The sequence below is a fragment of the Oryctolagus cuniculus genome, chromosome 1 (assembly GCF_964237555.1).
Source record: "Oryctolagus cuniculus chromosome 1, mOryCun1.1, whole genome shotgun sequence".
Classification (NCBI taxonomy): Eukaryota; Metazoa; Chordata; class Mammalia; order Lagomorpha; family Leporidae; genus Oryctolagus; species Oryctolagus cuniculus.
Window position 1 is genome coordinate 66,604,113 of NC_091432.1, and position 20,794 is coordinate 66,624,906.

General features: G+C 62.1%; 1 protein-coding gene across 5 annotated transcripts in view; it reads right to left on the bottom strand.

Moving 5' to 3' along the window:
- GDPD5 (glycerophosphodiester phosphodiesterase domain containing 5) overlaps positions 1 to 20,592 on the bottom strand; it is a 74,923-nt gene extending 54,331 nt beyond the window's left edge. For 2 of the 5 annotated variants that reach the window (XM_051850908.2, XM_051850915.2), the window contains exon 1: positions 19,914 to 20,592. The gene's annotated coding sequence lies outside the window, so the exon portion shown is untranslated. The remainder of the gene's footprint in view (positions 1 to 19,913) is intronic. The other 3 variants (XM_051850925.2, XM_051850919.2, XM_051850926.2) reach the window with 3 other exon arrangements.
- Positions 20,593 to 20,794: the final 202 nt, after the last annotated feature.

Below are 20,794 nucleotides of genomic sequence, written 5' to 3' on the forward strand. Positions count from 1 at the left end.
TGTGTCAGGGTCTGTGGTGCCCAGCCATCAGCTGTCAGGAAGGTGCCTCGAGCTCTCGGATTTCAGAGGTGGGGACATTGAAGCTCAGCGACTTCAGAGAGTTTAAAGGGGGGTCTGTGGGGTGCAAGGCCCACCCCGCCACACCCTGCCTGCAGCTTCTGAGCCTGTTTATGGCCCCAGCAGCCACTGTCCCCTCCTGGTCATCAGGCTAATGTTCCTCCTTCTCCTCCTCTCTCACTGGCAGGAATGGGGGAGACTGTGTGGACGATCCAAGGAGGATGAGTAAGTCCTCGCGTTGCTCTCCTTGGCACAGACCCTGTTTTGGTCAATCTCGTGGATCAGGGCGGGTCTGACATTCAGGGAATGCAGGCTGACTTCAAACCAACTCCAGGAAAACAAGTTGTAAAAACACTGGCCGCTGCCACTCAGCGCCAACACAGGCGATGGGCCTGGCTCCCACGGAGCAGGGCTGACCACACCGCAGGGGGCACTTGGGCTGGCCCCAAAGGGAGACCCTCCACCCCAATCCTGCCAGCCACTGGAGGCTGGGCCCAGGGAGGGGCTGGCAGGGGCCTCTCCTGACCTTCCCAGGGCTCTGGTTTGAAGCTCTGTCAAGCTACCTCCCAGGGGGCCAACTCCACCCAGCCCTAGGCTTCAGCTCCTGACCCGGAACCAGGTTTACGAGGCTGTGCTGCGTCTGCGGGGCTTCTGCCTCCGAGGAGCCTTCCCACGGCCCTGTGGCTGCTGAAGATGCAGGGCAGGGTCCTGGCAGCCCTAAGGGCCGCCCACACGGCCCCAGCTCCGCCCCTGCTATGCAGGTGGCCCCGGCACAGAGCAGGGGTTCCCCTTCCTCCTCCTGCCTCTCCCCTGGCTCCCTCTGGGCAGCAGCAAACGGGCCTGCATGCCCCCTGTCCACCAGCTAGGGGCCTTTCTTCCTTCTCATCCCGAATTCCGTCTCCATGAGCGCTGAACCCACTGCACTCTGCTCAACTGTGCCTCTCCATGCAGAAATGCCCAGACACGGCTCAGTCCCCAGCGACGCCTGCGCACCGCGCCCTCCTGGGAGCATTCTCCCGGCTTCCCAAGGACCGCCCCCCTCCCTGTGCCTCCCCACCCCAGTGTGTGGGGCTGCCCACTTTCTGCTCAGGCCTGGGATCTGCTCTATGCCATCCCTCCTCCCTTGCTTCACCCTGCACCCTCTCCCGGATAATATCATCCCCTCCCATGGCTTCCATTCCCCCCAGCTCTGCTTGGACTGTGCTGAGGACCACATAGCCCGCGACTCTCTGGCCATCCCCAGGGTACCTCACACCCACAGGGGCCGAGTGGGAGCTCCTCCCCGTTTTAGCTCAGCTTGGGCACCTGCATTCTCCAGAGCCAGGAGGTGAGAAGCAGGCACCTACCTCCCTCTTCCTCGGATTCACCTGACACCAGGCCCTACTCCATCTCCATCATTTCCCATAAACCTCCCTGGCCTCAGCTCAGACTCCTCCTGCAGGAAGCCTTCCTGACTGCTTGCAGGTATGGGCACACCGCCACCTGCTTTCCTGTGCCCTGTGTCGCCTGGGCAGTACCCACACTAGTGCCCCCCCAGTACATCTCACGACCAGGGCTGGCTTGGGAGCAAGGGCAGTGTTTGATCTGACTGCGGTCCCTGGCACCCAAGCTCAGTGGCAGTGGCCCCCACAAGAGGTTTCTCAAACCTGGAACTTGTATTTCAGCCAAACTTGCCCCATGGGCTATGTCTGCATCTCCCCAGGGTGAGGACTGCCCCTGCTCTGCCCCTTCTCACACATGGCCCCTTTCACAGACCCCTAACCTGCACGCCACTCACAAGGAGCTGGCACAGGGGCCTGGGGAGAGCCGGAAGGGCTGGCCTCACTCTGGACAACCACACAGACCCCCATGGGGCAGACATGCTGACGGCCACAGAGTGCACCCTCGCAGACACACAAGAGGCCACGACATGCCTTGCAGGCACAGCCCTGGGAAAACAGGTCACAGGGACATGAGCGGCTTAGAAACAGCTTGGGCTCGAGCCCACACCTCCAGTAGTGAGGCCAGGCCGGCTCCTGAGGCTGTGGCCCACTGGACAGCCCAGAACATTCTGTTTGGGCCCTGAGGCTACAGTCAGAGTGGGAAGGAGTGCTGGAGGAGGAGAGGCTGAGGGAGGGATGCCCGGTCATTCTCAAAGATGGAGCTGGGACGAGAAAGGGGCCCCTGGGTCTCCTCCGGCTCTATCAGCTGCACTGGAGGGGATGGGAGGGGGGAGGGGTGGGGGGCAGGGGCTGCCAGGCTCCTCCAGACCCCTCTGCCAAGGCAGTTACCCCACCGCACTCTTACTCTCCCCTACAGGAGCACCAGTCTGAGCAGAGAAATGCCACACGCCCACCAAGGGACAAGCCAGAGTGACAGGGAAGCCCGCGGGGTGGGCGTGCCCGGCGCACTCCCACTGACGCAAACACCCATCAGCCTGATGGCTCCCTTCACCCCCAGTGCAGCGCCTCCCCAAATCCTGCTGGTTCTGCCTCGGAAGGAGCCTCCCCCATATTTCTGCCTGAGACACAGCTAAGCACTCCCTGTGGCCTCTGGGAGTCAAACCCATGTTCCTCAACATGGCCTCAGCTCACCTTCCCAGTCTCCTCCTCTCCTCAGGAGAGCCCTGCGCACCCCCAGCCCCACCCCAGCAACTCTGCTCTCCAGCTCCATACCCACGCACAGGAAAGCCCTTCTGCATGGAAGGCTTCCCACCTGCCCCTGCCTGGTTGAACTCCTACAGATCCCTCAGTACCCACACTGGAGACGCTGTTCTCCAGGGGGCTGCCTTCAGCTGGACAGTCAGGTCCTCCGGTTGGCACATTAGAAGTAAAATGCGGGGCCGGCACTGTGGCATGGGGGTTAAGCCTCCGCCTGCGACGCTGGAATCACATATGGGCACCTATTCAAGACCCAGCTGCTCCACTTCTAATCCCACTCCCTGCTAATGCACCTGGGAAAGCAGTGGAAGATGGCTCAAGTCCCTGGGCCCCTGCACTCATGTGGGAGACCCAGAAGCAGCTCCTGGTTCCTGGCTTCAACCTGGCCCAACTCTGGCCATTGAGGCCATTCAGGAAGTGAACCAGCTGATGGAAGACCTCTCTCTTTCCCTGTGACTCTGGCTTTCAAATTAAAAAGAAAAAAAAATCACATAATAAATTGCAAATGGTCAAAATCGCCCCTGGCTCTGTCTGGCTGCCACCTCCACACATGGCCCAGGCACTGATGTAGACCTTTTCCTGTGTTGGACCCCACCAGCCCTCACTGCTGGGGCGAATGTACCCCCAGAGACACCTGCAGCAGCACTGCCCGTCTGTGTGTCTGTCTCCCAGTGGGACCCCCACACCCTCGCTGCCCAGAGGGCCCAGGGGGACGCCCAAGGCCAGGTGGTCAGACACAATGATGCAGCTTCTGCCTCATTTGTTGGGCTACTCCTGCTCCAGCCCTGAGCCTCCACGCAGACACAGCCTGCTCGGAGGCCGCCATACTGTGGGAGAGCTCAATGAGCCACAGAGACAGGGAGCCTGAGACACAGCAAGCTCCAGCCTCCCTGGCTGCTCTCTCACTTGTCGAGCCCCCGTCTGGCTGTAACACGTGACACCCTGACCCAGAGCCGCCGCGGGGCCAAGCTCATCCTCAATTCCTGACCCAGAGAAACCATGAAGGGTGGGCACTGCAGGGCAGAGGGTCAAGCCACTGCTCTGGACACTTGTGTCCCATACCGGGGGGCCCGGCCTTGAGTCCCACCTCCAATTCCAAATCAGCGCCCTGCTAATGCACATCCTGGGGGGCGGCAGGCAGCGGCTCAAGTACTTGGGCCCCTGCCACCCACATGGGAGACCTGGATGAGGGTCCCGCTCCCAGCTTCTGCCTGGCCCAGCCCTGGCTGTACAGGCATTGCGGGAGGGGAGGGGGTTGAACACAGATGGAAGACCTCTCTCTGTGTCACTCTGCTTTTCAAATTAATAATAAATGAACTTTTTTAAAAAAAGGAACTGTGAGAATAAAATGATCCAAGTTTTGAGGGTGATTTCTAATGTAACAATAGTAACTAGAACACCCATTGTAGGCAGGAACTATCGTTCTCCCCACTTTGGGGAAGAATCTAAGACAGACACAGAGAGATTAAGCAACTTGCCCGAGATCACACAGGTGGCAGCTGTTAGAGTCAGGGACTGAACCCAAGCTACACTGTCCCCTGCTGTGCATTCAGCCCCCGCCTCCCTCCTAGCACGCAGCTGACTCCATGCTCAGGGCCCTGAGCCCTCCAGAGCTCCACCCAAAAGCTGGGCCCCAGAAGTGAGCAGGCGCCGGCCTGAAAGGAAGAGGCAGCGCCCCAGCACCCCCAGCGCCACCTCCCGTTTGTCTCTGTCCTCCGGGGCCTCCCGTCTGCACGTGCAGAGGATGAGCCTGGATTCCTGGGTGGCCTCCCAGCACCCGTGCTAGGAAGACTCGCTATAGGGGGGCGAAGCGGGGAAAGAGGCAGCGGGGAGCTGCACAGGAGGACCAGGGTACTCCCTGGTCAAAGCACCAAGAATCACCGCCTTGCGGTCTTGCTCCGAGCAGTCTCTGCCCACTTCACAGAAGGCAAATCTGAGGCCCAAGCAGATCTGGCTGAATTAAAATGACAGAGCCCCGCCCCTTCCGTGTTGTGTTGGGGTTGGGGCACAACATGGCTCGTCCTGAGCCATGCTGCCCAGAGCGGGACTCTAACACAGGGCCACGCATGGCTCACCACAGCCAGGGGGCCCAGACCCCAGTGCCCAGACTCCCTCCAAGAATCCTCACTCTCCCCTCCTCCCCCGGCCCTCAGGAATCCCCAGGTTCCTCCCCAGAAGGAAGAAACAGCCAGCCCTTGCTCCTGTCCCAGCTCCCTCCTCCGCGTCCCCAGGACACAGACGCCTCCATCACTGCCCCTTGTGAGGGTTGGATGAGGCCAGGGCACACAATAGGCACACAACATGTGGTCACCACTGTGGGTTCTCTCTCTTCTCATCGATCTGTTTGTTCCTCTGGAAGGAAGGCCAGTCTGTTTGTCGGAATGCTTCCTGGAAGACAGGATCCCCCCCAGGAACCCGGCGGCGGGGTGCTGCCCTGCAGAGGGGGAAGGGAGGGGCAGAGCCTTGCCTCATGCGAAAAGGAAAAGTCACCATCACCTGGAAAGGAGAGAGCCAGCCGGGAAAGCCTGGCACCTGCCCAGCACCCCCCCTCCCACCCCCGCCAGGAGGACCCAGGGCAGCCCCGAGCCTGCTCGCTAAGCTCCCAGGCCGGCTGGGAGGCTGCTACTTAGATGGCACAAAGCCTCCTATTCTTAGCTGAGCGGGGGGCCTGCTTCCTTCCCAGCTGCCCCTAAGCACTCACCAGCCCCTGGCATGCCACTCACAGGGCTGGGGGGCAGCCCCGTGACCCGACTGAGGCCTGAGGGCCCCTGGAGGGTCACCTACTGGGTGCTCAGGGAGCCTGCAGAGGGACAGCCTGGCTGGCTGGAGGTCAGGGCCAACATTTGAAGGTCTCATGAGCCAGTGCTTCCTAGATTGGGTCCAGGAGGCTGACAAAGACCTGACGTAGACTCTGGGGTGCACACCTCACTTTCCCCAAGCGGCCCCTGAGGGGCAGAGGCTGGTCAGTACAGCCCAGGGACTCAGTGCTGAGGTTTACCCCCAGCCTAGCGAGGAACTCCTGGGCCTTGCGGGAGAAATGCAGAGGAAGAGGGAAGGGCCAGAGCTGCCAGACGCTGCCGGGCAAGGCGGCCACCAGCAGGGCCAGCACAGCCCACCAACAGCCCTGAGAGGCGCGGCAGCCGCTGGCAAGTGCAGGAGCCTGCGGGCGGGAGTGCCCACGCCCAGGCCGCCTCACTGTGGCCACGGCTTCCCAGAACTTCCTCTCCCAACATCCTCTCTCATGTGGGAAAATCAAGGCCGAGAGAAAAGGGCGTGTTCTCAAGGTCACACAGGGAATAGGGGGCCGAGTGCCCCCCACCCTTCTTTCCACCTGAGACCAGGGCTCCCGGGGCTCAGCTGTCTCCTGCTCCCATGGTCCCCCAACACAGTGGCTGCTCCACCAGGTCATCTGAGGGACAAGCCGAGACCCAGGGGACAAGACACAGCCTCACGGCCAAGGCTGCCCAGCTGAGCACACACACGGCCTGGCAAGGGCTGCCCCTGGCACGTGCGGGGAGCACGCAGCGGCTAATTAACCAGCTGTCCTATTCCGGATGCTCCACTCGGCCTGACATCACGGAGCCCGTCCATCTCCAAGACAGGAACCCAGCCTCGGCCCCTGAGCCTTTGGCCAGCACCACCATCCAGCAAGGCTGTAGGGACTCTTGCTCTTGGGCGCCTCCCAGCAGCCCCGAGAGCCAGGCTCATAGGGATAAATAGGCCTAGGCACTCACCCAGGCACCTGCTCTGGACCCGCCCCAGGCTGCCTGGCTCCACAGCGAAGGTCAACAGATGCCTGGGTGACCCGGGCCCCTCTGACCTGACGGAAACATCCTCTTTCCTGCTTGGAGCCCACAGGTTGTGTATCGAAAACCTGCCTGCTCCTTGGCTCTGACCCGGAAGCGTACCTCCCCTACGAATCAGTGCACACCAGGCGTCACAGGTTGGCCTCACGGGCAGGTCTTCCCCGAAGGGCCAGTGGAGGCTGGGGGAGGCCAAGACAGAGGCAGGGCTGGGACAGGAGCCCAGGGACACGCCTGCTCAGCCTTTTGAGCCCAGGAGATGGGAGGGAAGGGGGAGCGGCGAGTCAGGTTCCTGCTCACGGTGCTCTTTCTCAAGGCCCTGCTTGTGGCATGTCACTAGCCCTGTCTGCCACCCCCACCACCACCATCAGCAGCCTGCCCAAGCACAGGGAGCATCTGTGGGGCCTCGGGGACCCGGCCTTGCCAGCTGTCTGCCCCCACCCCGACCCTGCTGGGGCCAGGACACCAGCTGGGAGCTGCCCAGGAACTGGGGCATGGGTAGGACCCCCAGAACTCTAGGAGAAGATGCTGCCCCTCGGTGGGCTGTGGGCCCCCACAGGAGGTGCCCTGGGCCCTGACTCATTCCTCCTGGTCCCTGTGGGGCAGTGGAAGGAGTACAGGAATTAGCATCATGCTCTGCCCTGCAGGCCCTGTGCCTAGTGGCCCCAACTGCCCACTCCCTCACCAGCCACCCAAGGACACAGGCTCCTCATTCCTCCCTAGGAACCGACAGCCAGCTCTGTGGTTCTCTGGGTTGCAGCCGGGCTGTGTGTGCAACTTGTGCATAATTCACCACCAGCTCTGCTCGCTGTGGCCTGGATAATCGGCACCCAGCAGGAGAAGCCTGCAGCCACGCCCCGCCCCACCCCCGGAGCAGTTCCAGAGAACGGTGAGTGGACAGGGGCCTGCAGATGCATAGAAAATGGACAAGGATCATCGATGACCAGAACTGCGTGCTTGTGTCAGCCGAGAGTCCTTTGTGTTCACATACAGAAGAGGAAACTGAGACCCGGAGGCTGAGGAACCTGCTGTGTCGCCCAGCAGAGGTCCTGACGCTGGGCCATGCTGTGGCATGCACACGACCCCCAACCCCAGCCGTGCCCTCCTGCCCCCACACCACTGTCTGAGGCCTTGGAAGAGCCTTCAGCAAGGGAGCCCTGCACTGTCTGGGCTTGGTGGGCGACTGCAGGAGAGAGAATGCACAGCACCCTCTGGTCCCGGCTGGGTGCCGGGTGGGGAGGAGTGACCGGGCCTTCCGGGAGCACACACCCAGAACTCAGGAGATGCAGGGTGACCTTGCCCACCCCGCAGCGTGAGGGGCCTGAGACCAGAGAGAGAAAGGACTCGTCTGAGGTCCCACCGTGGCAGAGTCCTGTCGTTCTGCAAACCCTGCCAGGCGCCAGGGACACTGTGCTGCATGTGACAGGGTCCCGGCCTCGTGGTGCTCTTAGATGGCGTCCACCCAGCCAGCTTTCGGACCCTCAGGGTCTGCCCTGCAGCTTCCCCATCCCCTAGCCCACCCCTCACTCCCAAGACCCACGGGTTGCCCCTCTCCCCAGGCTCTGGCTGCTACTCTTCCAGGACCACCCTGCCCAGCTGACCAGGGCCTCACTCGGGTCCTCCCTCAACCAAGTCCCAGCTGATGGATCTCAGGAGGACAATGTGCCCCTCCCTCCCACACTCTTGACCTCCTGTACACCTGCTCACTGGGAGGACCTGGCTCCTGGCTTGGTGCAGCTCCACTTCATTGAGCAAAAGTGCCACCGACCCATCCACCCCAACGACCCAGAGCAATGAAAAATCACTTCTTGGGGCTGGTGTTGTGGTGTAGCGGGTAAAGCTGCTGCTTGCAATGCCGGCATCCCATATGGGCGCTGGCTCATGTTCAGGCTGCTCCACTTCCGATCCAGCTCTCTGCTAATGGCCTGGGAAGAGCAGTGGAAGATGGCCCAAGTGCTTGGGCCCCTGAACCCACGTGGAAGACCCGGATGAAGGTCCTGGCATGTGGCCTTCTGCGGAGTGAACCAGCAGATGGAAGATTCTCATTCTCTCTTCCTCCTCCTCCCTCCCCCTCCCTCCCTCTTTCCCTCCCTCTTTGTAATTCTTTCAAATAAACAAGTAAATCTTTTTTTTTTTAAAGTCACTTCTTTTTAAGACTTAGACTTTTCTTTCTTTAAAAACCCTCAGTGGGCCTGGGGAGGGGAATGGAAGGTTCTCAGTCAGACCTGACTTGGCATTGGCAGCACTGGCTCTGCGCCTGGCACACAGCAGATGCCCGAGATACGCACGTCTGTAGGATGAAAGAATAGAAATACCCGCTCCTTCCGCTTGCCCCTGCTGCCTGAGGTTCTGCCATTGTTACCAAGTCCTTCCCGGGGCCACACAGCATTCCGGGATGCTTTCTCAACAAGCAATCGATCCTGGACAGAGAAAACTGGCTCCCAGCTGGAGCTTCCCTGGGGCGAGACAGCCGAGGGAGGACCAGCTCTCCCTGGAGCCCCCTCCCCAGCTCCAGCCCGGCAGCTGCAAGTCCACACAAGCTTGGGGAGGCAGTGTGCGGCCTGCCGGAGATCCCTAATTCCCATCAACGCACAAAAGGCCCTGCGAAGGCCGCTCTCCTTTACCCACCCCAGCGTTTCCTGAGTTCGTGTGCCCATGCATCCTAAGCCTGCTACTGCGCCCTGGAACTGGGGTTCCTCGGAGTCCAGTTTGGGAAGTGTGTGCTGGATGTGGCCCTGCCTGGCCACTGTGGGACAGGGTAGTGCCCTGCAGGGCGTTTGGGGCTGGCACCAAGCCAAGGCCGGCCTGCAGGAGGTCTGCGATCAGCCGCGCAACACGCCTTTGTGACCGAAGCAGAAAGGGACTGCGGCATCGCACAGCCTGCATGGAAGCGAGGGAGGGAGGGAGGGAGGGAGGAGGTCACGGGCCAGGGGGAGACCCGCCGCGGCGGGGACCTCATCCTGCTCTGCTTCGCTTTCATCATCCACAAAATGGGGACAACGCTGTTCTCGAGCTGTTGGGAAGCCTCGGTGTGGTAACGCGAGCCGCGGCGGATTAAAAACTGCAGAGCCCTCTTCCGGCGCTTGCCACGTGCGTCCTAATTTCCCTGCATGGACTGCCGGGGCGGTGTGGTCACGTCCTGGTTGATCACAAGCCACCGCAGTGGACCTTGATCAGGACAGACCGACGGATGGGTGGGACGGACGGACGGCTGGAATTCCCAGGAAGCAATGCTCACTGGTGGCCATGAGTCAATGAACTAATTCTAGGAAGGTCAGCTGTCCCACTTCTCAGCCCCCAGCTGAGAGGATCAGCACACCAGGAGGGCATACGCACATGCACACTTGTGCACAGACCAGGGGAGGAGAGAGCGGCGCCGGGCTGCTGAAGGCCGGTGTGTGGGCAGCAGGCTGAGGGTACGGGGTAGGAAGAGCCAGAACGGAGTTGAGCAATGCAGCCCCCGAGGGTCCATGGGTGTAGGGACTGAGGGGTCTCGGCACACCAGCACAGCAAGGTGAGCCGCGTGGGCCTGTGCAGGCAAAGGGGGCAACCTGCCCTTTTCACAGAGGCTTCCCACCAGAGCCCTTATAGTTGTTTATGAAGGTATCAGGAGCAGACGGAAACCCGCAGGGCCTGACACACGCCTCAGCTGCCTGGGAACACGCTTCTTACATTTTACACCAGCTCAACACACGCATGCATGGGACAAACCACTGAAACAGCCTCTGTGTGCCAGGCAAGGGGACGCAGGCTGATGGCAGATGGCAGACTGCAGGGAAGATTCTGGATAAGTGAGGTACCAGGTCACTTGAGGACGGAGAGGGAGGTGCTGCAGAAAAAAATGCCACAGCCAGCCAGTCGGAGGAGCAAGCAAAATCACTGTGTGACCTCAGGAAAGTTGCCTTCCTTCTCTGAGCCTCAATCTTCTCATTTGGAAAGTGGGGCTGATAAATCACAAACGCAACATGGCACCAGGCGCAGAACCAGTGTTCCAGACATCCTCACGGCCAACACCATAGCAAGCAAGACAGGTGTCGCCTCCAACTTGTTGTTAGCTAGATTGTCCCTTTCACAGATGGGCAAACTGAGGCTCTGCTGGGTACTAACCTGCCTGAAGTCAGAGGGTTGGTGGGAGTGGGATGTGGACCCAGGTGTGTCTGCTTCCAGAACCCACCTGCTCTGCCCTCCCAAGCAAGTCCTAGGCCTCCTCCCCAGAGCCTGCCCCGAGGATTCGGTGACACTGCAGACACCAAAGTGCTTTGCAGCATTAAGCTCTTAGGTGTCCAAAGGCAACAAGAGTGAAGTCTTGGTTTGTCTGTGAACCCAAGTACTGAAGTCCACGGGGGTGCTGGGAACGGACCGCAGCCCATGGCTTCTGCTCCTGGGAGAGGCCCCACGGTTCCAGGAGCCCCAGCTGACCTCTTCTGGACCACAGAGCAGGGCGCTCCACCTGCCTCATGCCCTGCTGCTGACCCACAGGGCACGGCCGCCTGGCCCTGCAGGGTCCTCAGCACTCCCCAGCGAGGGGTCCTGGGACCTCAGCCAGGCCTCGAACCCCTCTGAGCTGCAGGGTCCCCTCTCAAAATAAGCTGAAAGCAGGTCTCCTCCCAGGCCGGGCTTGGCCGTTGTGAGTGACCTCAGTCAGATGACTCCAGCTGGGAGCCTGGGAGGAGGAGCTCCAGGCTCTCGGAATTCCTGGCCAGAGGAGGGTATGCTACCCCCATCCCCCACCCCACCCCAGAACCCTCCATCTAACCGTGAATTCAAGGCTGGCCTTTGGAAGCCCAGGTCTGGGAAGTGAACTCAGCTCCTGCCACCGGCAGGTCCCTGATCTGCTGGCTTCCCAGGCTGGCTGCGGGCTGAGCAGGGGAGAGGAAGGGAAGGGGTCTTCAGACATCCCCAGAAGCCCACTGTGGCCCAGGGTGGGTTCCCCGGCTCCAGGCCATGACCCAGGCCTGCCAGGCCCAGCACAGGGTCCCCCTGCACGGCCCCCGAGTCTCCCTCCTGGAGCACTGCTCAAGTAGAGAGGAAGAGTGTGAACACCCCCACTGCTGTGCTGCCAAGCCCCGCGGGGAAACCGCCCCCAGCCTCACTCACTGCAGGGACTGAAAGGGCACGTTTGTAAGAGGGCTCCAAGTACAACACAATGGACTTCAGTTAGCCACAAGGAAGAACTTCCTGGAGCGGCATTAGGAACAGACAGCGTGCACAGGAAGGGAGTGGAGTGAGGGCAGTTGGAGCAGCTCCCCCAAAACGCAGGATGTTGTTTGATCCATCGTGTCATCTCCCCTTCCAAGCAGCCCAGTAGGTAAGTGTGGCCACCTGCACTTGGTGGATGCGCAGCCAGGGCTCGGGGGCCCTGGGACTTGCCCAGTGTCTTTGAGGCTCTGCTTAGAGAGGCAGAGCTGGGGCTCCAAGGCCAGACTCTGGCACTGGGGTCTACACAGCTTCCCTGTGAGGAGTCCTCTGTGGATCAAGGGCTGCCCCTCCCCCCAGGGCACCTCACTGCACAGCCTCCAGGGCCTGGGTAGGAGCTGCTGGGGATGCCAGGGGTGTCTCACTGGTGGCTGGTAAAGACCCTACGTTCCCAGCCTGCGTGGCTGTCCCTGCAGGCACCACTCTCCAGGCACTCTCCATGCCAAGTGGCCCAGCCCTGTCTTCTGACCTGTCCCCTGCCCCCACTTCCCCGAGACCCAGGCCCAGGCCTTGCAGCAGGAGGCCCTGTGCTCCCAGCATGGGAGGGTCCCCTTGCCCTCCGCACACCCCACCCTTCCCTTCCCTGGCCCTGGGCTCAGGGTGGCGCAGCCCGTCTGGAGGGCAGAGGCAGATGCTGCTCCCTGAGCAGCCATGGTGGCACAGCTTGCGGGAGAGCATGCCAAGCGGCTATCCTGGGGCCACTGTATACCTGAGGTCCCCTGACACCAGCCTGCCATGACCTTGACCCCTCTCCAGAACTAAGGCTGAACCTGGCATAGGCCACCCTGGAAGCCACCTGCAATGCGATTTGTGGGGGAGGCAGACTGGTACCCTGAGGGGACTGTGGCAGCTGGAGTGCTCTGGTTCACCTCTGGGGTGAGAGCTGCAACCCCATAAGGATTCCTTAAACTGCGTCCTGTGGAGGCTGCAAGTGGGGCCCCCACTGTGGCCAGCTGCCCTCTCCACCCTGCCCAGGCTGACCTCTGTGGAGGACGCTGGGCTCCGTGCCTCCTGGGTCCAGGGAGGTTCTCCCGATGGGGGAAGGACACGGGCTGGCAGAGGCAGGAAAGATGGTGGAGATTTGGGCCGACTGGGCCCCTCCCAACAGCCCCTGTCCCTACAGCTGACCTCTTCCTGCCCGGGTACCCTCAGCCCTGGGCAGTAACTGACTCAGCCACCGCTCGACCCGGGAGCTGCAATGTCCTTTGTGGCTTTGCTGCAGCCTAATCTCTGAGCTGACAGCTCGCTATCTCTGGATGGGCCAGGCATGGGAGACCCTACACTGCCCCTGCTGACCCCTTTGGCGGTCTTGCCCCGGCAGCCCCCAGAGCTGCCTCTAAATACACACACGACAAACACTTCCAGAGCAATGCTTTGCAGGGAGGCACTAGGATTGAGCGTGCAGGCCTCTGGCCCTGCTGAGCCTGGCCAAGACCACTGCGGCAGGTGAGGGCCGGGAACAAGGAAGTGGCCTGTGTGGCAGGCAGGGGGTGGGGGACACAGCTCTCCAGGGAGTGTGCTCGCGGACGGTTTTGAGCACCGACTCCACGGCACGCACCGAGCACTCCACACTCGGCTTGCTTCGGAGACATACAGCACTGTACGCATCGTACCAGAGAGAAAGCTGGGGCACAGAGCGATAAAATGCCTGGCCCGGGTCACATCGCCAGCAAGTGACGACACAAATTTTCCTGCTTCCAAAACCCTCGCTGGTCTGAAATAGCTGTATTGGACTTGCTCAACCGGGTCAGCTACAAGGGGGACACCCTCCCCCAGGTGAACAGGAAACGAATCCCTGCTGTCATCCCTCAGCTCCCCCAGGTGGGGCAGGGGCCCCCGCGGGCAGGGCGGTTGGGTGGAAATACAAGCGGCTTCAGACAAAGCTTCATTGTGAAGGAGTCCGGCACCGACCATTACAACCGAGCCAGACGCTCGCTGCCCGCTCACTGCCTGTCTCTGCCACTGGGAGCAGGGGGTCAGTGGGAAGGGTCCCGGGACTCGGGGTGGCTCCCTCCCCCCGCCAGCCACAACCTCAGAGGCCAGGCCTCAGGTGGCTGGGGAGGGGTCCAGCCTGGCCCTGCCGCCACACACCCGCGCCGTGTCAGGCACCGCGTTCTCCGTGCACGGCCTTGTTTCACGCGGAGCTGATCACGAGTCCCGTTTCTCAGAGGCGGCGACCAAGGCTCAGGGACAACACCCGAGCAGGGAGCAGAGGCGCGCTGGAGCCCGGGCTGCCTGGGCTGCGAGGCTCTTCCCTCTCTGCAGGCAGGGAGGGGGGTCCGCAGAGGAATGAGCTCCTGGTCCTTAACAGTGTGCGCAGGGCAAAGCTGAACCAGGCGCGCCCTGGGAAGCTGGCACAACTGCTGATGCCTGGAGCCGGCCACAGAGGTTGTAGGTGGGGCCTGGACAGGACTTCTGAGTTTCCCAGGCGATGGCAGTGCACAGCCGGGGCAAAAGCCGTGGCCTGGGTGCCCCCTACACCCCCGCCGCTGTCCTTCCTGCCTCTTGGGGACAGGCAGGCATTTATGTCCCTGACACCACCTTATAACCGCAGCGGGATGCAGGCAAAATACGAGGGTGCCCTGCAGGCCCCACAGCTGGCCACAAAGAGGACCCCTGCCTTCAGAAGGCCTCTGGAGTGCGCCCTTTAAGATCCTGGGGGGGTCCTGGCTCCCTCTGTGGGAGAGAACTTTCTCTTTGAGCCTCCGGGGTGAGAGGGTGTGATGAATTCTTCAAAGGCGGAACAGCTGCAGGATTAGTGCTGAAGACCCCCTGTGCCTCCTGGCCCGCCTCACACGCAGCAGGCCTGTTTACTCTTTTCTCCAGACTGGCTCCCAGGCCTGGGAAGAGCTGGGCCTCTTGGACCAGCAGCCCACGCTCCCTGCCCGCCTGCCTCGGTGCCTCTCGTGCCCTCCGAGCAGAACCTCACGCACAGGGAGGCCCGAGGAGTCTGGCAGTCCTGGGGCGGCCCCAGCGCCTCCCTTGCTGGCTATGCTCCGAGTTCATTTCTCATGCTGACCCCAGTGGGCCCGACCCAGGGGACTCACGCTGTTGCAGTGCCCAGCTCCAGGAAGCCCCCCCTGACCCCCTGCCCACCCTGGCTCTCCTTGTGGCATGCTGTGTTGTCCTCTGTCCCTACCAGGCTGTTCGCTCATTCAATCCACAAAGCAGCCGCCCTTGGCCAGGGATTCGTTCCAAACGCCCTGCCTGAGCACCTGGTCTCTCCCTGCTCCTCTGCAAAGCGCCGGAAATGCGGACGAGAACAGCCAACGTTCCTCATGTGCGGGTACCATTCCAAGTGCTTGAACCTCACCACAGCCCCGTGCAGCAGGCGCTATAGTCATCCCCACTTTACAGATGGGGTAACTGAGACCCAGAGAGGTCAGATCAAGTCACTTGAGCCTTACCCTATGCCATTTAGCCACAGATGCCACTGGGACTGGCCAGTTTCCACAATCTGGAAGTTTTGTATCTGTGTGTTCACCCCGCAGACCAGGACTGCCAATCAGGTCACATCTCGTGCGCGTGCCCCAGAGGTGGGGCTAGGAGCAGATGAATGCGCCTCTGTGGAAAGAAGGGCTCACACTTCTCTGCCCAGCAACCTGCTGGCTGGGTCCCACCTGCTGTGGGGCCGGAGAAGAAAAAGCAGGGCTCTGGACACCCACGTCCTGCTGCCTGCCGCCAATCTAAGCCAGGCTGCGGCCAGGCCTCAGCTGCACGCTCACCCCCTGCAGCTCAGCGGAAGGCAGTGGGAACCGCAGCCCCGCCCAGCCCAGGGGACGCCCTCCCGGCCTCCCTCAGTCGCTAGACTGAGTCACCCATTCACGAGGTCAGCGAGAGGACGGGAGGGAGATTCGCACAGTTGGTGTGTCCCCGAGCGCCCGCTCCCTTCATCTCATCAAAGCATTACAACAACCCCGTTTTGCAGGAAGGAAAACCACAGGGCCAGCATCGAGCCCTTGCCAAGGAGCAGCTGGCACGGGGGGCTGCCATCTTGTGCCGGGCACGCTACTAGGCACTCGAGGAAGAGGTGGCGTGGGGGCCACAGCGTCCAGTGCCCACAAGGCAGCCAGACCACGAGCCCTGGATTCTGTCTGCTTCGGGGGAAGTCCTGGGAGCTCCTAGGAGGCGGCGGCTTGGGGCCTGGTAGCCACCAGCAGGAGAAAGGGCATGCCTTGACTACAAAGTGTGTGCCCGCCACTGCCCTGGAGGTGGCAGAGGGAGGAGAAGCCGGGTGCCCTGCCAGCTGCCCTGCCGATGACCCCCGCTGTGGCTGGGCCAGCCTGCCTCCAGTCCTGCTAAGTTGGGCTGGCCCAGCCAGTGCCCAATCACAGGGTTGCCTCTGCCTTGCTAATGACCATGCTGCCTGCAGCCCAGGCCGCCACCCCTCTTCTGGTGCCCACAGCGCCTGCTGGCCCAGACGGCAGCCCAGGCCAAAAATCACAGCAGCCTGTCACACCACATCCTCTGCCCCTGCTGCTGTGGTCTCCTCCGCCTCCTCCCGGGGTCACAGAGGACACCGCAGAAAGCTCGAGGCCCCGGGGCACGCAGGCACTCAGACACCAGCCCAGGGCCTCCGGGACCACAGACAGGAGGCCACGGCTCCAGGCCACACAGCCAGCCAGCCAGCCAGCCAGCGCCCCCGCCCCGGGCCCCTCGCTCAACCCAGCACTGCCTTTCCTCAGCCTCCAGAAGACGGCTCACAGGCCAGGCGTGCTGGGGTCAAGTGGAAGAGACAGGGTGTCGCCTACAAGCTGTCTGGCTGTCTGGGCAGTCCTAGACAGAAGCACAGGCTTCAATCTGCTTCCAGGTCTTCTGAAACAGGCACGCGCTGGACTCCCTGTCACGGTCCCCGCAGTCTGGCTGTGTGATTTTCAGCGAGATGCTGCACCTCTCTGAGCCCCAGTTTGGGGGGAGGCGGGGAAGCAGTGTGATGTGCCTGGCCTATAGTCTGGCTCAGCTATTGCTGACGTCATCCCGGTGGGCATTCCACAGAGTACCAAGGGCCCGGTGCAGACGGGACTTGTTACTGCTGCGTGTTAGAGCTGCAGAGGGGCACGACTGGATTGGTGGGTGACCTAGGAATGTTGCTGGGGAAATCTATGGCCCGAGCTGGTCCTTGACGGCTGGGAAGCGAGTGGACAAGAGGCAGGGATGGGCGGGAACCCGCCACAAAGGGGCAGCAGGGAGCCCCACTGCGTCCAGGGGACAGTGCTGGCCCATGCAGTGGGCACGGCCTTGAATGCCAGCACGAGGGGCCTGGTCTTCATCTCACAGGCAACAAGGAGACGTGGAGGGTTCTAACGGGGGTTCCCTGGTGTGTCCCGAAACGTGAGTTCCGTCTGCCCATTAAGGCCCTTTCCCCATCCGGTCACTCACCGCTCACCATCCCCGCAAACCCAGCATCCTCCACGCGCTCTGCTGGCCTCGGCCTCCCAAGGTGCACTGCTAGCCCACTCCACGGCTCAGCTTCCCAGTGAGGCAGCCCCTTAGGGAGGACCCATCCTGCTGCGTTAACACGCATGACCTCCCGGCCACCAGTAGCAACCCTGAGAAGCGGGTTTTATGATGGGCATTTCACTGAGGAAGACACGGGGGCTCGGCAGGGCTAGTGCCTTGCCTGGCCTCCCCACCGATGAGCCAGGATCCAACACTGGAACAGGTGTCAGGAGCCCTGCTCCACAGCAAGCGGCTGCAGCTCCAGCCAGACCCTCCCTCTACCAGGGAACCCTTCGGCTTTCATGGTCCCCAAGAGTCCTGCATCCTCCTCCTCCTCCCCCGCCCCCTTTGGCCCACAACAGGAGTCCAGCTGGGCTGGCCTGGTTCCCATTGTTGCCTGCAGGTTCACCAACAGGGGAGGGCCAGGGGGTGATGACAGGTCGCTCTCCCTGTGGGTCCACCCTCCCCCCACACATACACTAACAGCACAGACAGGAGCCACTTGCTCATCTTCATCCCCGGTGGGTTCAGAGCTCAGCTGGCCACAGATCTACTCCCCCAGTCTCCCAGCCAGGGGAGCAATAAATTATTCACTGCTCCTTTGTGCTTACACAGGCCAACAATGGGCCAGCTTCCCCCACCTCAGCCCCCCAGCAGGAAGCCAGCAGGGTAAGTGGTGGGTGTCAGAATGTGAAGCCCCTTGCCAATGGCTCCAGACAGATTCTAGAAGGCTAGGAGACAGGAGTCTGCCTCCCCAGGAGACTGAGCTGCACAGATTCACATCTCTGAGATGCAACCTTAGCGTGCATTCTAATCTAAGGCAAGTCTGAATGCTTCCCCAGACTTCCTGGTCAAAATTCAGGCTTCCTTTTCTTCAGAAGAGGGAAATAGGTATTGGCCAGGCACTGTGTATCTGTATCTCATTTAATCCTCACTGACCTGGGAAAGGAAGTATTCTAACTTTAGAGAAGCAACAGGAGCTCAAGGAGAGCGCTGCACTGGGCTGGCGGGGGAGGGGGCAGACTCACGCCCACCTGGTGTGACTTAGCATTGCCTTCACCTGTTAGGCGAGCTCCAGGCTGCTGCTTAGCCCACAAGGTAACTGCCAGGTCACCTGGTATGCGGTTGGCACTCAAACCACTCCCGAAGCAAATTTGAAGGCCCTGGGCAGGTGGTTTCACCTTGCCAAGCCTCAGTTTCCCACCCAAGATTAGCCAGTACTAACAAGGCCAAACACAACAAGCTCCTAGCCCTTGGCAGTCTGCTACAGGCAGCCACCCCATTAGCTGAGCTTGCCCTGACCCCATTTTACAGGTGCGACTTGGGGCCACAGAGACGCCACTGAGAGGTCCCAGGCCTGCTCTGCCTCGCTCCCACTTCCAGGCTCTTCCCACCACACCATGAAATGAGATCACAGGTGGGAAGCTATTTCATCAAAGAGGAGCTTTGTTCAGATGCAGGATTATTATGAGGATTTAACCTCAGACAGGGCGGGGGGAGGGGGAGCCCCAAGCCCCTTAGTCCTCTCTGGTGACTCCCCTAGCCCATGCCCCCGCCCCCACACCGGAGCCCCCAGCCTTCAGCTGACCTCTCACCACTCTGCTCCACCTCCCAGGGGCTTTCCAGGGTGGCTTCCCCTTGACCCCAGGGGTTAACTAGTCCCAGCCAAGGCCACAGGGCCCAGACCAAGGCCACATTCCCATGCCTCCCTACCCAGAACAAGAGCCTACCAAGTCCATGCCAAGGGCTCTCTCACAACACTCCTCTGCCTGCACAGCCCCTGAGGGCAGTGGCAGGAGCCCCTGCCTGGTAATCAAGACACCAGGAACTGTGCCCCCAGACTTGAGACCTGAGCAAGACCACCTGCTCCTGGGCCAGGGAAGTCTTGCAGGTTCCCTGCCCAGGAGGGACTGAGGTCAGACCTGCCATCTGGGTCATAGGCTCTGAGGCAGCCCACATGTCTCAGGCCCAAGCACCAACCACGCAGACTCTCAGAGCAGCCTCACGCAGGGCCACCCCAATGTCACATCAGGGTGGGACAGATGCCAGCCACTCACCCAGAAGAAGCTAACTGGGGGGTGGGGGGTGTCTGAGACAGTTTCTGGCCCAACCACTCACTGGCTTTAGGACCTGTGGCAACTGGCACCCCTGCTTGCATGAGCCTCAGGGTCCCCATGAGCAAAGTGAACCCCATCTCCCCCAACTCTGCTGGGCTCTGCAGGGAGTGTCCCCACAGAGGTCCAGAGACTGGGAGCATGGCACTCAGGAGCCAGGAGCAGCTGCTCTCCTTCCTGGACACACAGAGACAAGTGTCCCACCTCTGCCCTCAACTCTGGGTGGCCTTTCCTGGGAGCTGATTGGCCAGGGAAAGCCAAGGTCTCGATGCCGGGTGGCCCGGCCTCATGCTTGCTACCCAGCCCTCTCACTTCTCCCCTCCCCCTTGGTTTCCTTTCCTCTCTCTCCTCCCCAGATTTCTTCCCCCTGCCCCCCACCCCGAGTGAAGAAAGCAGGGTCGCTCAGTCAGCCGAGCCTCAATTTCCCCCATCTGTCAGTGCCCACACGACAATGCACAGCACCTCTCCAGCTGGGATAGCAATGAGGCGCATAGGGCGGGGCTCGGACCTGCACACAATGGGCGCTCAATAAGTGCCCGTTTTCTCCCTCCCCCTCTGAGCAGGTTCCAGCCTCTGCCCGTGCCCCCCGCCCACGCCCTCAGCCGCGCCCGGTGCTGCGGCCATGAGGTCGGAGACTGCTCCTGCCCCACATCAGGGATTCTCACCTGCAGCCTCGGCTCTGGCCGGGACGGAACGAGCCGGTGCTCTCCTCCGGGCGAGCGCTGAATCCCGAGCCCCAGCCCAGGGCGGGAGGGAGGCAGCGACTACAGCTCGCAGCACCAGTCCGGGGGTTCAGTCCGACTGTCCTGCCCGCCGGGACCCCACCTGGGGCGCTGGACGCGGCCCGGGGCTTCTCGGGCGCTCCAAGTCCGAAGCGCTTGATTCGAGGCAGCTGAAGGGTCGGGTCTTTGGCGTCCCGAGATTGGGGGCGTCCGGGTTCCTCTGCGCCCAGGTCCGGAGGCTGGGGCCACCCAAGCGCTAATCTCGGGGCGGAGGGCTAGGGGCTCCGACCCACAGTGGTAGGAAGGCTGCCAACCAACCCGCAGGCGTGGAGCCGTACGGCGGAGCCAGGAGCGTCCCGCCCGGGCGTCGCGGCCACAAGCACGGACCGCGGGCAAAGGAGCGTCTGGGCGCGGAACCCGGGGCTGGGCAGGGCAGGCGCCGGCGGGGAAGTCTCCCCAGCTCCGCGCTCCACGCGCCAGCTGACTCCGGAGCTCGGGCCGAGGCTCCACTTCCTCTTCCCCGCTCGCTCAGCCGCGCGCCGCAGCCGCCGCCACAGCCGCTGTCATCCCCGCCGCCCACCCCCACCGGCGCGGCAGCCCGAGCCGGGCCGAGGAGAGCCGAGGCGGCCCCGCCCCGCCTCCGAGCACTGGCGAGCGCGGCTCCGCCCGGACGGGGCGGAGTCCCACGAGGTCCCACCCCCGGCGGGGCCACGGGCGAGGACGCGGCGCGCGCCGGCTCCCCTGCCCGGGCCCCGCGCGGCCCGGCAGCAGGGGCCAATCAGAGAGTGGGAAAAGGGCGGAGCTCTGCGGGATGAGAACGCCGC